Source organism: Oryx dammah, unplaced genomic scaffold (genome assembly GCF_014754425.2).
Source record: "Oryx dammah isolate SB20612 unplaced genomic scaffold, SCBI_Odam_1.1 HiC_scaffold_19, whole genome shotgun sequence".
Taxonomy (NCBI): Eukaryota; Metazoa; Chordata; class Mammalia; order Artiodactyla; family Bovidae; genus Oryx; species Oryx dammah.
The window spans coordinates 47,794,306-47,810,957 of record NW_024070203.1 but is presented as its reverse complement, the minus strand read 5'-3'; positions in this window follow the sequence as shown (position 1 = coordinate 47,810,957).

Genomic DNA, 16,652 nt, shown 5'->3' with positions numbered 1-16,652 from the left:
TGGCAAGCAGAGTTAAATTAGTTACTCACAGTCTTCTCGGACAAATTTCCAAGTAGACCTAGGACTCTAACAAAGCAATTGGGTTTAAATTGTTGCAGATACTCCAACAGTGCCTTTGTTCCCTTCTGACAGTGAAGCCTGAGCTGACAGTAAATTCAACAGAGACATACTCCCCACTCTCAGATTGACAAAAAAGTAATGCTGCCATATTTCTTGGTCATCCATGTCATTAGCACTCTTGCACTTTAAGACCTTTGCCATATCATGTAGAAAATTCTGATCATGAGTGAGATCCACAGTCTGAGAGTTATCATTTCTCACTGCTAATTCAGGTAGTGCTTCAGTGTTTTGTTCTGAGTAAAATATATTATGGTAATAAATGTAAAATCAAAAAAATTTTAAAGCACCCCAGCATTGTTAATTCAGTAAAATTACATCAAGAACTTAACATAAGTAATTATTGAAAAGCTTTTAGTATTAAAGATGATAGATGTCAATAACTAGTCAAAACTGATCAACACGTATCGGAAGGCATACAGATTTAAAAATAAGCATATTTTACTTAAAATACACTACAGAAATAAAAGAATGATTTTCTTCAAGAATGCCGACCTTTGCTTAATCACTACTAACAAATTGTCAGTTTATGGAATTAAATATATATGCTAATTATGGCACTTAGTATTTTACTTTGTATAATATCTTATCATGTTTAATATTATATATATTATTTGATGTTAAATACTGTTGATGTGAGTCTTAGGTATTTGGTTCTGTTTAATAGTCTAATCCTTTTTCACAGAAAACAACAAAATTATGTAAAGCACTTATCCTTCAATTAAAAACTAAATACAATTTTTTAAAAATGAAGACTTCTTTCAACAAACACAGGCATGTATTTTTGAACACAAGAGCAAGTGATTTTGACTGGAATTTAAAATACAGAAGTGAAAATGTTGAAAAGACCTCCCCACCCCTATTTGTACTCTGTACTTGTGTGTGTGCTAAGTCATTTCAGCCGTGTCTGACTCTTTGTGACCCTATGGACTGTAGCCCATCAGGTTCCTCTGTCCCTGGGATTCTCCAGGCAAGAATACTGGAGTGGGTTGCCATGCCCTCCTTCAGGGGATCTTCCCAACCCAGGGATTGAACCCAGGTCTCTTAGGTCTCCTGCACTGGCAGGCGGATTCTTTACCACTAGCACCACCTGGAAAGCCCTATTTGTAGTCTATGCAGAGCAAAAGCAGGCCCAACCAGATTTTAGAGTCTGTCATAGTTAATGTTTGATTTAGCTAATTGCATTACTCATAGAGATAATCAGATATGGGAATGGAGAATTAAACATGGAAATTCAGCCTGTGAAATGAGCCTAATTATCATGAAAGCCGTCTACTTGGACTTTCTGCTCCTGCCATCACGGAAGTCCCCATACGGCCCCAGCAACGGATCAGTTCACATGGCAGTGTGTTGGGAGATGTTACTGTCACTGAAGAAGCAAGCCTTCATGAGCTGTAAGTCGACCGTGACTCATCCTGCCATTTCCTTCTACTACGTAAGAAAGTTCAACAGAAAATTAACTTCTCCTGAGAACAGCAACAAAAATTAAAATCACATCCCTCCCATGGCTGCTGCTAATTCGAGTAGGGGGATGAACTTTTACCTGCAGAAGTTAGAGTTTCTCTTCTTCCCTCTTTCACTACATATATTTACCTCCAAAACTAGCCCCTGATGTTAGCTGGGGGTGTCCATCACAGGTACCAGGTGGGCTTAGCTAGTGATTGTACACACAAAGTGTGTCATTCTCTTATACTGCTTTGAATTCCTAAATGTAATAGTTACGACAACTATGTTTGATAACAACTGACACAAAAGAAATCTAGTGTAAGCCTCATCACCTTTTCTACTATGAATTGCATTAATTTAAAACACTTCTGGCAATTCCCTGGTGATCCACCAGTTAGGACTTCATGCTGCCACTGCAGGAGGCACAGGTTTGACCCCTGGTTGGAGAGCTAAGATCCTGCAAATTGGGGCAAAAACACATGCACACACACACGCACACACGCGCACACACACACATACACACACACACACAGAAAAGCAAAATAGTAAAACATTTCTACTATCTATATTCCAATGAGAAATCTTTAGAGTTCAGTATTTTGCACAAAGTTCATTTGGAAATTTGAAGGGCACTGTACAAAGGATGTCATAAGATTGTTTGGAGGAGACTGTGTTTTCACATGGGATTTCCCTAGTGGCTCAGACCATAAAGAATCCTCCTGTCATGCAGGAGGCCTGGGTTCAGTCCCTGGGTTGGGAAGATTCCCCTGGAGAAGGGAATGGCTACCCACTCCAGTATTCTTGCCTCCATATATACATAAAATGAAATTTACCTACTAAGAACTGCAAGCTCAAGAGAGTTCCTAGGAACAAGAATTTCAACACAGAGTCAGGTTTTCAGCTTATACAATTTTCTGTATCTCCTATGGTAATTACCAATAGTTGTAGAACTGGAAACTAGTACAAAAAAAAAAAAAAAGAAACATTAACAAAAAAGCAGAGTGGGTAAATTGAATTTGTTAAATAGTGAATGCTGAGAAAGGAACACTTTCCTATCTCTTTACAGACTCTCCAGTTTTTTCCCCAAAGCATAAGATTTGAGTGCCCTTAGATAGTAGTATTGTTTGGTTTGCAGAGTTAGAAAATACTCCTGGGATCCCCATTTGAAAAATGTGGCTGTTGACATTTAAATGACTCTGTTATGATTTGACCTGGAAAATTATGGTCAGATCTGTACACTTTATTTCCAGAAGAATGTGGTCACACATTAAAGGGAATTAAAGGGAATTTGGAAAAGACTAAATAAATGATTAAAAAAGAAAATAAGAGGGGAAACATTACAATTGTCCTACCAGAGTGGAAAACAGAGATTTAGAAATCCTGTGTCTGAGGAGGAAGCATGGAGGTTATATTCTGTGTCACAAAATAAATACAACAAAATAATGAGATTAAAGATAACCAACATTCCTTTTTTTTAAAACATCCATTTTACAAGATATTTAAAGTTATTGTAAAATGTTTTTCTTCTCAAAATATTAAATACTTACAGCCCTTTAAAAAAATAGAAACGTATTTTTATTATTTATTTGGCTGCTTCTGGTCTTAGTTGTAGCACATGGGATTTTTAGTTGCTGCATGTGAGATCTAGTTCCCTGACCAGGGATCGAACCCAGGCCTCCTGCATTGGGAGCTCCAAATCTCAACCACTGGACCACCAGGGAAGCCCCAGGAAGCCCTTTTTTAAAACAAAACAAAACAGAGCAAACCACGATGACACTTAAAGAATAAAACCTGCTACTGCTATATTTGAAATAGATGACCAACACAGACCTGCGTATAGCACAGGGAACTCTGCTCAATGTTATGTGGCAGGCTGGATGAGAGGAGTCTGGAGGAGAATGGATGCATGTATATGTATGGCTGAGTTCCTTTGCTGTGTACCTGAAACTATCACAATATTGTTAATTGGCTATACTCCATATAAAATAAAAAGTTTTAAAAAAGAACTTAACTTGCTCATAACAAAAAGCTACTTTTCTTACTTTCTCAAGAAAAAAAGTATTTATCCTGAAAATACTTGCTTCTGTGAAAACCACCTAATAAATGTGATACTTTATTTGATCATTTAAATAATAAGCACATTATGTAATGCATCTTGGGGCCTCATGATATATTGAAAATATATAGCTATATCATGCAGTAAATATTAACATTATTAAATACTTAGACTACTTGTTTCATCCATAATTATGATTTATAAAATTAAAATTCTAATAAGAATTATGTTTGAATGAAAATTTACTTGACAATGTCAGAGTAAGTAATTTCTATACAAAGCACTACATTTTCTCCTTAAGAAATGTATAGATTTAGCCAAGATTTTGGCATTCCTATTGATATTCCTTCCCTGTTTCCTTCCTATTATACCTTATGAACAATTTTATATCTATCACAGCTAGAGTGACAGATTTAGTAGGTAAAAAATATGTAATAATTTCTTCTGCAACTTAGGTTAGCTGTTAGAAAATGGCATGGAAATAATAAAATTAGGAAAGATAGAATCACTGCTAACCACATCTTCTCTCTGACATCCCTGCCTTTTTCTCTTTTGGTGGTCATCACTGCCTCTAGAACCTTCATCTAGATCCAGATGACTCCCCAAATCGTCTTTTCTAATCCTTGATAATTGCAGTTAGTGTTACATTTCTGACTGCCTCTTGGAGGCTTCCAGTTGGATATTATGCCATTGCCTCAAGTAAATTTATCTGAAACAGTTCCTCCTCCTGATCTCCAGTCCTGCAGATTACCTATGTTCTTCCACTGTCCTGAATCAAAGCTTTTGCATGTATCTTTCTTTATTAATTGTGGTATAGTTGCTTTATGGGCTTCCCTGGTGGTGCATTAGTAAAGAATCCGCCTGCCAATGCAGGAGATGAAGGTTCAGTCCCGGGTCAGGAAGAACCCCTAGAGAAGGAGATGGCATCCCACTTCAGTATTCTTGCCTAGGAAATCCCACGTTTGAGGAGCCTGGTGGGCTACAGTCCAAGGAGTCACTAAAGAGTCAGACATCACTTATCAACTAAACAACAATAACATAGTTGCTTCATAGTGTTGTGTTCATTTCTATTGTACAAAGAAGTGAATCAACTATGTATGTATGTGTATTCAGTGTGTATGACAGTCTCTAGGTCCATCCACATCACTACAAATGACCCAATTTCATTCCTTTTTATGGCTGATTAATACTCCACCCTTTATACATATGCCACATCTTCTCCATCCATTCATTTTTCAGTGGACCCTTATGTTGGATCCATGTCTTTGCTATTGCAGACCATGCTACAATGAAACACCTCACCCAAGTCAGAATGGCCACCATCAAAAAAGTCTACGAATACTAAACGCTAGAGAGGGAGTGGAGAAAAGGGAACCCTCTTGCACTGTTGGTAGGAATGTAAACTGACATAGCCACTATGGAGAGTAGTATGGAGGTTCCTTAAAAAAACACCCTAAAAATAGAACTGCCATATGACCCAGCAATCCCACTTCTGGGCATATAGCCTGAGAAAATCATAATTCAAAAAGACCCCAGCAGGCTGGTGTTCATGGCAGGCATCTTAACTCATTGCTTTCTCCTTCCCAATTCAGTAGCCAAGTCCTCTGACTTTTTTTTTCATAAAGTCCCTTAACCCAGTGTCACAGGTGCACACACACACACACACACACACACACACACATGCACACACACACACGCACACACACAACTACTTCATAGTTTACCTCATTCCCACAATTCCCTCCAGTGTGGATGGTTCAATTCTCACTGTTACCTTCCCAAAACACGCCCATCATTCCATCATACCTGGCTTTAAAAACAATTCCCTTCTGTCAAATAAACCCTCAATCCCTTACCCTGAGGTTCAACCTTTTCCCTGACTTGACTCCAGCCCATATTTCCACCCTCACTGCTCACTCATAGTCCTGGCCTCACCATCCCTCAAAGTGAGCTTGCATTCCCAAGCCTACACTTTGAACCACACCACATTCTTATTTTGCAATACTCTCTCCTTCCTACTCTCTCAGTCAGAATTCCAAAAATAATAATCATCACCTAACTAATAATCATAATCTCACTCCCTGAAGTTTTCCTCGACTCTTTTAGGCAGGAGAGGTTTTGTTCTCTCTTAACCTGTATCACATACCTGCTACTCATTTATCTTAGAAAATGGTGGTGTTTAGCACTTAGAACAACATACTCTTTTCTGAAAAAACAATGACTGAGTGGTAGTCACTCAGTCATGTCCGACTCTCCGTGACTCCATGGACTGTAGCCCATCAGGCTCCTCTGTCCATGGAATTCTCCAGGCAAGAATAATGGAGTAGGTAGCCATTCTCTTCTCCAGGGGGGTCTTCCTGACCCAGCAATCAAACCTAGATCTCCTGCATTGCAGGAAGATTCTTTATTATCTGGGCCACACTCTTTTCTCCCATATATTCTATTGAATGCCTGCTGCTGCTGCTGCTGCTAAGTCACTTCAGTCGTGTCCGACTCTGTGTGACCCCATAGATGGCAACCCACCAGGCTCCCCTGTCCCTATTCTCCAGGCAAGAACACTGGAGTGGGTAATTGAATGCCTAATATGTGTTAAATGCTATCTCACCACTGCTTTTTATAGAGCACTGCAAAGGTCATCTGTTTCTCTGATTAGATGATCAGCGACTTGAGAGAAATTTGGTAAAGAAAAAATGAAAAAACCACATACTTTGAAATTACAATCATCTAGGAAGTTCAAAACAAACTCAAGATATTGCTGTGAGAGTGGGCAGGTTACTTAGCTTCTCTAAGTCTCAGGTCCCTTTTTTGTGAAAAAAAGAAAAGGATATACCTGTCTTGAAAGCTTGTTTTAGAGGCTAATTAAACTTATATATGTAGAGTTATCACCCACAGAAGACACTGAAGATATGTGTGTTCTCCTTTCCCCATATTGTCTTCTAAAAACCCTACTCACAGTGGGGACTTGGTCAAAATTGATTGATCACAAAAAATTTGTAGCAATTTAAATGTTTAATATTTCTTAGGAAAAAAAAACTTTTTTTTTTCTCCCTAGAGCAAAAGCATACATGAGAGATTAGAGAATAATAGGGTTGACAATGTAGGTATAAGACAGAGGAAACCCTGGACTGTCAGGCCACGGGCTATTTTCCACACTTAAACTGAAGCAAGACATGCTGAAATATGTTCACCCAAGAGTCATGCAAACTGTTATTCTCTTTTTAATTGGCCCTCATGGCAATATGTGGGAAACAGCTGGAAGGAAACACAGATAGGTGCTAGATATTTGTAAAAGCATGAATTCCCTTTCAGAAGACTGGGCTAATGTTCTGATATTGATAATGAAGAGCTGTGTGACCCTAGGGAAATCCTTTACCTCTCTGTGCGTCTGTTTTCTCGTATGTAAAGTAGAATTAATCATTCGTTTCTCATGGAATGTCTTTGAGGCTTAAATGAGATTAAATATATAGTATATAATTCATAAGATGTAATGTACTGCATGTATATAGAATGTTAAAAATGACATATATGTTCTGGTTGATAGGTGATAGTATCATTACAGTTGGATTTGATGAGGTATACAACATGGTTTGTAACTCTCCACACACAAAAAATTAAGATTTCAGTCTATGTTTACAGAGGTTTCCCTGATGGCTCAGCAGGTAAAGAATCCGCCGGCAGTGCAGATGTGGGTTTGATTCCTGGGTTGGGAAGATCTCCTGGAGGAGAAAATAGCAATCCACTCCACTATTCTTGCCTGAGAAATCCAATAGACAAAGGAGCCTGGTGGGCTACGGTCCATGGGGTCGCAAAGAGTCAGACACAACTGAGCAACTGAGCATTATGTTTGTGGTGAAATGGATGTTTAATAGTAACAATGGAGTTGAATCCCGTATTAGAGAAGGGGTATAGCTACAAAGAAAACAACAGACCAAAGGCAGTGATCCCTATAAGATGGGCTCATTCAACTGTTCTTTGTCCTTTTCTTCTTTTTCTGGTCTCAGTGCTGCCAGATTTCAAAAGAAGGCTGAAATTCTATAAAACAAAATAATGTAATTTGACTGTTTACTAAATATATAAGACAACATCGACTGCTGGAAAAAAGTAATAGCATTACATCAAGTTAAATTAAATCCAGTAGGCAGAAAATTCAATAGAATGTTGCAAAACAAAAGCATGCATTTTGCTTTGAGCCCTAAGGAGCAGCAAGGGAATGGTAGTACAGAAGTCTACAGTGTAGAAATGTTGCCTTGTGTTTCTGTATTTGGGTGTGGGAAGAGTTGACAGTGATACCTAGCCTGAGCAGCTAGGATGTTGGATGCAAAGGCAATCAGACCCCAAATCTTCTATGGCTTTAAGGGGCATAGATAATTCAATACAAATTCGTAAATCAGCCATCTGAAACTACCTACAAATTATAAACAGAATTAAGACACAAGCAATAATCAATAATATTGTTTATGTTTCTTGATATTATTTAGGGGACATTCGTCACTGACTTTTTGGTTACAGAAAAGATTATGTTTCTTTGGTAACAATAAGTAACAGAAGAAGACTTGTAGACAGAAGTAAGCTTATGAATGTCTGGATTGTACAGTTGATTATGTACATGGAATATTTAGCAGACAACTCAACTAAGGTAATATCACTAGCTTTCTTTTCACCTAAAATGAGCTCAGAGTATAAGGACATGAAGAAAGTTTACTTAAAAGTCTCACTTTTATTATATATTTTAATTATTTCTGGTTTGTATTTAAGCCTTCAGGCTTGGTAATCTTCCCATGTAAGGTAAGGAAATGAAAAATTGAAACACATACCACTTTTAATTAAAATTCTAGTATCAAAGATATTGAGCAGTCTCCCTTGGTAAAATCAGCCCCAACTGTGCTTTTGTCTTTACAGTTAGTGATTAGTTTCATGCTATTTTTTATATTAAGATTATAGTGTTTGGTTCAGAGAAGGCAATGGCAACCCACTCCAGTACTCTTGCCTGGAAAATCCCATGGGCGGAGGAGCCTGGTGGGCCACAGTCCATGGGGTCGCTAAGAGTCTGACATGACTGAACAACTTCACTTTCACTTTTCACTTTCATGCATTGGAGAAGGCAATGGCAACCCACTCCAGTGTTCTTGCCTGGAGAATCCCAGGGACGGGGGAGCCTGGTGGGCTGCCGTCTATGGGATCGCACAGAGTCGGACACGACTGAAGCAACTTAGCAGCACCAGCAGTGGCAGCATAGTGTTTGGTTAGGGAGTAAGACTTCACTATTTCCAAGTTATAACATAGCATAAAAATAAACAAGTATCCACCTAGGATTCAAATTCCTTATTAGAATAAGTATAGAAGACCCTGTCTTGATCATTTGATTGGCATGGCCAATTAGTTGCAAAACTCTAAAGGTTGTAAGAATGAGTTATTTTTACACACCATTACTAATCCTTAGATTTCTTAACAGATCAAGTGTCTATAATTTAAATTTAAAGCTTTGTCTGTAGTTGAAAATTTAAGGGAAAAGGCCCCATGGAATTTCTTAGGTCCTCAATTGTTGTTGTTTAATCACTAAGTTGTGTCCAACTCTTTTGTGACTCCGTGGACTGTAGCCTGCCAAGCTCCTCTGCCATGGAATTTTCCAGGCAAGATTATTACAGTGGCTTACCGTTTCCTTCTCACAGAGAATCTTTCCTATCCAGGGATCAAACTTGCATCTCCTGCATTGGCAGGTGGATTCTTTACCACTGAGCCATTAGGGAAGCCCACATCCTCAATCAGTTTGTCTTATTTTAAGAGCACATGCTAAACTGCTAAGAGCTTTCAAGAATCAGCTGTCATTAGACTTTTCACTGGCAAAGAGACTTCAGCTTTCTAAGTAAAAATGATTTTCAACTCAGAATTCTATACTTGGCTAAACTATGAATAAAATCTAAGGGAAATTAAAGAGATTTTTACACTTTCAAGGACTCAAAATATTTTCTTTTCATTCATTATTTAATACACAGTCTAAGTAACTTTATTTTTTCAATATTATTATAATTTTTTTCAACTTCAAACTTTTTTGACTGAATTTCATTATTCAATATATGAACATATACATATATTGATGGACACATGTGATGTAATACTGTATATCATACTTCCATTTGATGTACAGTATTATTCAAGTATGGATGTGAGAGTTGGACTATAAAGAAAGCTGAGTGCCAAAAATGATGCTTTTGAACTGTCATGTTGGAAAAGACTCTTGAGAGTCCCTTGGACTGCAAGGAGATCAAACCAGTCAATATTGAAGTAAATTAGCCCTGAATATTAATTGGAAGGACTGATGCTGAAGTTGAAACTCCAATACTTTGGCCACCTGATGCGAAGAACTGACTCATTTGAAAAGACCCTGATGCTGGGAAAGATTGAGGGCAGGAGGAGAAGGGGATGACAGAGGATGAGATGCTTGGATGGCATCACCGACTTGACAGACATGAGTTTGAGCAAGCTCCGGGAGTTGGTGAAGGACAGGGAAGCCTGATGTGCTGCAGTCCATGGGGTCGCAAAGAATTGGACACGACTGAGAGATTGAACTGAACTGATTATACAAATTACAGGTGTAGAATATAATGATTCACAATTTTTAAAGGTAATACTCCATCTATAGTTATTATAAAATATTGGCCATATTCCCTGCATTGTACAATATAACTTTGTAATTTATTTTATACCTATTAGTTTGTACCTCTTAATCCCCTGCTCCTATATTGCCCCTACCCTCTTCCCTCTTGTTCTCAAAATCTATCTGTGTTGTAACATATATTGAAATATCTCTTCTTTTAATGGATGAATAATATGCCATTGTATGTATATTACACATTCTGTTTATCTGTTCATCTGTTAATCTATATTTAGGTTGTTTTTACCTGTTGGTTGCTGTGAATAATGCTGCTGTAAACACTGGTATACAAACATCTGTTCAAAGCCCTGCTTTTAGTTCTTTTTGATAATATCCAGGAGTGAAATTCCTGGATCATATGTTTAATTTTTTTAAGGAACTGCCATACTGTTTTTCATAGCAGTTGCATTATTTTACATTACCACTGCTGCTGCTACTGCCGCTAAGTCACTTCAGTCGTGTCCAACTCTGTGTGACCCCATACGTGGCAGCCCCACCAGGCTCCTCCGTCCCTGGGATTTTCCAGGCAAGAACACTGGAGTGGGTTGCCATATTACCACTAGCAATGCACAAAGAATTTCTCCAATCCTTGCTAACATGTGCTATTTTCTGGTTGTTTGTTGTGTGTTTGTTTACAGTAGTTATCCAAGTGGATGTGAAGTGATATCACATTGAGATTTTGATTTTCATTTCCCAATAATTAGTGATGTTGAGCATCTTTTCATGTGCTTACTGGCCATTTGTATATTTCCTTTAGAGAAATGTTGGTTCAAGTCCTTTGGCCATTTTTAATTGGGCTATTTGTTGTTGAGTTGTAAGGGTTGTTTATACATTCTGGATATTAATACCTTCTCAGATGATTTGTACATGTTTTCTCAGTAATTGCTTTTTCAGTCCCTTGATAGTGTCCTTTGATGGCATAAAGCTTTTTATTTTGGTGAATTCTAATTTATTTTTTCTTTCATTGCCTGTGTTTTTGGTGTCCTACCCAAGAAATAATTTCCAAGCTCAATGTTATGAAGCTTTCCCTGTATTTTTTCTTCTAAGAATCTTATACTTCAGGCATTTGATCTATTTTGAGTTATTTTTTGCATGTGTGTAAGGTTAAGCTGAGTGCTGAAGAGTTGATGCTTTTGAACTGTGGTGTTGGAGAAGACTCTTGAGAGTCCCTTGGACTGCAAGGAGATCCAACCAGTCCATTCTAAAGGAGATCAGTCCTGGGTGTTCACTAGAAGGACTGATGCTGAAGCTGAAACTCCAATACTTTGGCCACTTCATGTGAAGAGTTGACTCATTGGAAAAGACCCTGCTGGGAGGGATTGGGGGCAGGAGGAGAAGGGGACGACAGAGGATGAGATGGCTGGATGGCATCACTGACTCGATGGACATGAGTTTGGGTAAACTCCAGGAGTTGGTGATGGACAGGGAGGCCTGGCGTGCTGCGATTCATGGGGTCGCAAAGAGTCGGACATGACTGAGTGACTGAACTGAACTGAAGATTAAGGTTAAATTTTCATTCTTTAAAATGTGGATATCCAGTGTTCCTAGAACCATTGATTCAAAAGACTGTCCTTTCTTCATTGAATGCTCTTGGCACCCTTGTTAAAAACCATTTGACCACATATGTAAAGGGGGGAGCTCTCTCTTCTTATTCTATTGGTCTTGATGTCTGTTCTTATTATGCTCATCAGTTCTTAAACAGTTGCTTAAAGACATGTTCCAACTAAACTAAAAAAAAATAAAATAAAAGAATAAAGGACAAGATAAGCCTTTAGGAGACAGAAGTGCCTAATCAGAATAACAATTTTATACAATCCCCAAGTGGTAGTTATACTGAGAACTAAAGAGTAACCAGTACACATTTGAGCAAGAGGTCAGAGATTTCCAAGTTCAGATCTTAGGGATAGAAAGAGAGTCAGTTGATTATATAGAATTAGAGTGTTACCAACTTGCGAATATAGTCAAGACAAGTAATATGGTAGGGCAGAGAAAGGAGGATAAAGAGTTAAGGATTTGAACTTAACTCTAAGCATGTTTCCTTTGAATGGCACAGCAGCAGTGACGTGACATGAGATCTAAGAGGAAGGAATGTAACCCAGTCCCACAATTGGATTCCAAAGGAAACAGAATTTACATATTCATAATACTGTAAACATTGAGTTGTAAAGCGGTACCCCCATATCCATTTGCCTTGGCTAAAATAAGGCAAAAGATGACTACTTAAGACCTTTGAGCTTAGTTGGAGAACAGCGGGAAAACCACAGACAAGAAAACTGCTTACTAACCACCTCCTTGCACTGAACATCACACAGGTGCTTTGAGGGACTAGATGACCAATCAGTGAACTTTAGACATTAGGGACCAAAAAATCCACCACATGTAACAACACCCAGAACCTCCCAAATCTGCAGTGACCTATGAAGACAGTCATGCCTGTGCAGAAGACCCTTGAAATTTCCCTTTACCCTTCCCCGATCTTTACTCAACTCCAACACCTTCCAGTCCCCTCTTCGATGAGAAATACCCTACTCAAAAGCCAGTCAAGAAGACAGAGCTGAACTTTTCCTCCTGTCTCCTTGCTTGGCTGCCCCACAATAAAGCCTTTTCCCCCTGTTCTTTCCCTTGAGCAGAGGGCCTACTTGCTTGGATACAGTTGTTCACTAAAACTTCAATTTAAAAATTAACCCATAAATGATTGACATATATATATATATATATATATATATATATATATATATATATATATACACACACACACACATATACCCTACATGTAAAATAGATAACTAATAAGGACCTACTGTAAAGCACGGGGAACTCTACCCAATACTCTATGACCTAAATGAGAAAAAAATCTAAAAAAGAGTGGATATATGTATATGTGCAACTGAGTCACCTTGCTGTACAGAAAAAACTAATACAACATTGTAAATAAGCTACACTCCCATAAAAATTTTTAAAAAATAAGCCATAAACAAATCAGAGACTTAATTGTATTCCAAGAAAGAATGTAAAGTTTATCCACCTTGACAATGGGGTTGGAGCTGAAGAGGTAGAAAGCCTGTGTATCAGTGTCTTGATGTTTATAGGGAGGGATCAAGAGGTATTGGCTGTGGCTTTTGGACCAGCAGGTGGATGTTTAACAAGCTGTTTAAAATTGCAGAGGTGGGTCTTCCCTGGTGGACCAGTGGTTAAGACTTTACCTTCCAATGCAGGGGGTGTGAGTTTGATCCCTGGTCTGGATCCACCTGCCTCAAGGGAAAAAAACCAAAACAAAGAACAGAAACAAATTGTAACAAATTCAACGAAGACTTTTAAAATGGTCCACATCAAAACACTTTATAAAAAATAAAAATAAAATTGCAGAGATATCTACTAGAAGAGTTATAAATAGTGATAAAACATGGGCAGGTAAGAAAAAAAAAGGAAGGTGAAGTAAGGAGATGCAGAGGAGGCAAACCCTCATCTTTCAGTAGCAAATCAGATGATTGAAAAAGCTGTAAACACACACACTAATGAGCAAGTTAAAAGACTGTTGAGGCATCCCAAAGGGACTAGAAACAAGTATTTTTAGTTTTGCCTCTAAAGAGCGAACTAGTGGTTGTAAAGAGGGAGCAGCAAACTCTTCTTTTCATTCTAAGCCCTTCTGTTTGATGATTTAACCACATGCATATCTTGCTTTGATAGTATAAAGTAAAATACAAAATACAATTCAACTTCCCAGGCAGTCCAGTGATTAGGACATCCCCTTCTGGTGCAGGGAATGCAGGTTCAATCCCTGGTAGGGGAGCTAAGATCCCACATGCCTCTTGGCAAAGAATCAAAACGTAAAACAAATAATATTGTAACAAATTCAATAAAGACTTTAAAAATGGTCCCCATCAAAAAAATCTAAAAAATGCAAGGCCAAATGAAAAGAAAATAGATCAGATTAAAATTCATAAATCAGAATAATTTGAAATACTGATTTGATTACAAAATATTGTTTAATTTACTAAAGATTCAGTGATGGGCATCTCTAAGCAATGTGGATGCCATCTGCATTTCATTGTTAGTCCTGACCTGCTTGATGAAAATGGTCCTCAAGCTGAAGTGATAGAAGTAGGCTATTAAAGATTCATCTTAAAGTGTGTCTGAAATTAAAATGTAAATCATTTGGTTAAATGAGTTTCTTAAAAAATTCAGTTCATAAATAGCTTATTTGTAAAGGGAAGGCAATTAAAAATGCTGAGATTATGCCTGAGTCTATCATAGCAAAGTTTCACTGATCCAGAACCCAAGTATCTGACCCCTTAATCTATCATGGAAAGCACACCAGAATCGGAGTATAAGTGATGAAATTATTTATTTATTTGACTGCATCAGGTCTTAGTTGCCACTCTGCTTACTTGCCCTGCCACATGTGGGATCTTAGTTCCCCAATCAGGGACTGAACCTGCGTCCCCTGCATTGGAAGGAGGATTCTCAACCACTGGCCCACCAGAGAAAATTCTTTTTCACCCTTCGGCAAAATTCTTAAGAGACAAAACCTCCATGTCTCAGTATTTTACCAAGACAGCTTCTCATCTCCCTTTAGTTAGATATATTCATAGATATTGATATTAATATAGACATACAATCCTAAATTTGTAGAGAGGTTAGCTTTACTGGTAGCTCAGATAGTAAAGAATCTGCCTGCAATTCAGGAGACCCGAGTGTCAGGAAAGATCCCTTAGAGAAAGGAATGGCTACCCATTCCAGTATTCCTGCCTGGAGAATTCCATGGACGGAGCCTGCCAGGCTACAGTCCATGGAGTTGCAAAGAGTCAGACTCAACTGAGGGACTAATACTTTAGCCAATCTCTACCTACAGAATATTTTTAAAAGTAGGCAGAAAAGGGAGTATAATAGGAGATATTTGACAGTATGAAGAATGACTACTAAAAGCAAAGGAAGAGACATTAAAAAAAAATAAGGCAGACACAAGAGCTTTAAAAAATAGCAGTTAGAGGTGTTCAGTTTGCTGACAAATCATCCTTCTCACCAAAAACCCCAAAGAGATGGTGCAGCTTCAACATTGCTGTAATCACTACCTGTACGTTGACTCTCAAATCTAGATTTCTAACTTGGACCAGTCTTCTGTTCTCCAGACATGTTTATTCAACCACCCATTGAATGTCTTCAGCTGGGTATGTCACAGGCCACTTGGATTTCCTCATCCTCATTCTATTCCCAAAGCTGCAACTCCTGATTTCCTATCTCAGTGGCAAAACTCCAGAGCACTGATCTGTATGGTTTTATACATGATTTCTTCTCTCTTGAACAGATTTCCAGCTGAGAGAAATGCCTAAGAAATACTCATTTGCAAGACCCAGTAGCTGAAGCATCACATCCTGAGTTAAGACTTCCAGTCCTACCTGGGTCTCCAAAAGGTCTCCCTTATACTCTGTTATACAGACATTTCTTGCTGTGCTTGTAACACTTTATCACTTGAATCCCTCTACAAGACTGTAAGTTCCTTGAAGGTTCAATCTGCATCTTAATTGTCATTGGCCACAGTCCCAGACCCCCACACTCTGCTCCATGAATGTTTACTGAGCAAATCAGTGAGTTATATAGAAGATATCAAATTATTTCAACAAGAGCAAAAAATATTAACAGGCAATTCTCGAGTGGAGAAAATGCAAATGTATAGTAAACATAGGAAATATGCTCAAACTTACAAGTTGTTAAGAAAATGAAAAAACAAACCAACAAACAAAACCAACTGATAATTTGGAATGCCAAAGATGGAAAAGGTTGATAACTTCTAGTGTTGCCCAGGATACACAGAACTGGCATTATTGTACACAGTTGGTGGAACTGAAAAAATTACAACTGTTATTGCAAGCAATCTAGTGATAGTTATTAAAATGTAAAATGTATACTTTTTTTTTTTCTTCTCTGATAGCTCAGTTGGTAAAGAAAAGTGAAAGTGAAAGTCACTGACCCTATGGACTGTAGCCTTCCAGGCTCCTACTGTCCATGGAATTCTCCAGGCAAAAGTACTGGAGTGGGTTGCCATTCCCTTCTCCAGGGGATCTTCCCGACCTAGGGATCAAACCTCAGTTGGTAAAGAATCCGCCTGCAATTCAGGAGACCCTGGTTCAATTCCTGGGTCGGGAGGATCCCCTGGAGAAGGGTTAGGCTACCCACTCCAGTATTCTTGGGCTTCCCTGGTGGCTCAGCTGTTAAAGAATCTGCCTGCAATGTGGGAGACCTGGGTTCGATCCCTGGGTTGGGAAGATCCCCTGGAGAAGGGAATGGCTACCCATTCCAGTATTCTGGCCTGGAGAATTCCGTGGGCTATATAGACCATTGGATCACAAGAGTTGGATACAACTGAGTGACTGTCACATACAT